Raw genomic sequence first — 1,448 nt, forward strand, 5'->3', positions numbered from 1 at the left:
CAGCACCCTGGCCTTTGAGGGTGGAGGGAGACAGCCTTCGCTCCAGCCCTTGCTGCAGAAAGGAAAGCACGACCGCAATCAGGCATCTCCAGGGGTCTTCTCGGCGAGACGAACACCACTCGACGAACAGGTTCCACTTCAAGGTGTAAGCGTGTCTCATAGACGGTGCTCTTGCCGAAGTGATAGTGTTCACTACCTCCTGGGATAGGTCACCTAGAACCTCCACGTCCCGTCCAGGGACCCGGTCAGGGAGTATAACAACTGGCAGTGAGAGGTTTCTGGAGAAGCAAACAGGTCTATCTGAGTGGCTCCGAAACGTCTCCAAATCAGCTGGACCGTCTGGGGATGGAGTCGCCATTCTCCCGGGAGCATTGCTCAAGACAGCTCGTCGGCTGTACGGTTGAGCAGGCCCGGAATGTGAACAGCACGGAGTGACCTCAGAACCTTCCGACAGGAGGTGGCGGGCGAGTTGCGACATGCAATGGGAGCGCAGACCACCCTGTCAGTTGATGTACACAACGGTCGCTGTGTTGTCTGTTCGGACCAGTACATGCTTGCCGCGTAAGCGCCCTTTGAGACGGTTCAAGGCAAGGCGCACTGCTAACAACTCTAGGCAATTGATGTGCCAATGCAGCTGCGGGCCCGTCCAAACCCCTGAGACTGCATGCCCGTTGTACGTGGCACCCCACCCGGTGGTGGAGGCATCCGTGTAGACCACAGCATGCCTGGAGATCTGCTCTAGGGGCACCCCTGCCCGTAGGAACGTAAGATCTGACCACGGGGTGAAGGTTTGGGGACAGGACGGTGTAACTTGGACCCGTTGAGTGCCGCGCTTCCACACCCACCTCGGGACTCAGCCATAAAGCCAGTGCTGGAGCGATCTCATATGTAACAGGCCGAGCGGTGTAAGTGCCGCTGCGGCCGCCATATGCCCCAGGAGCCTCTAAAAAGTATCAGTGGGACCGCTGTCCTGCCCTTGAATGTATTAAAGCAGGCTAACACCGACCACGCACGTTCCTCTGTGAGGCGTGCTGTCTGTTCGACCGAATCCAACAAAAGTATCAGTGGGACCGCTGTCCTGCCCTTGAACGTATTCAAGCAGGCTAGCACCGACCGCGCACGTTCCTCTGTGAGGCGCGCTGTCTGTTCGACCGAATCCAACTCCATATCGAGAAAAAAGGATGAGGTGCCGGAGCGCCAGGTCCCTGTGCTCGCACAACTGATCCTGAGACTGTGCTAGTATAAGCCAATCGTCTAGATAGTTGAGAATGCGAACACCCTGCTCTCTAAGGGGAACAAGAGCTGCCTCCGCGACCTTCATAAAGACACGGGGAGACAGGGACAACCCGAAGGGCAGGACCTTGTACTGATATGTCCGTCCTTCGAACGCCAACCGCAGAAATGGTCTGTGGCGTGGAAGGATCGACACATGAAAGTACGTGTCCTTC

Source organism: Sinocyclocheilus grahami, unplaced genomic scaffold (genome assembly GCF_001515645.1).
Source record: "Sinocyclocheilus grahami isolate Dianchi unplaced genomic scaffold, SAMN03320097.WGS_v1.1 scaffold1723.1, whole genome shotgun sequence".
Taxonomy (NCBI): Eukaryota; Metazoa; Chordata; class Actinopteri; order Cypriniformes; family Cyprinidae; genus Sinocyclocheilus; species Sinocyclocheilus grahami.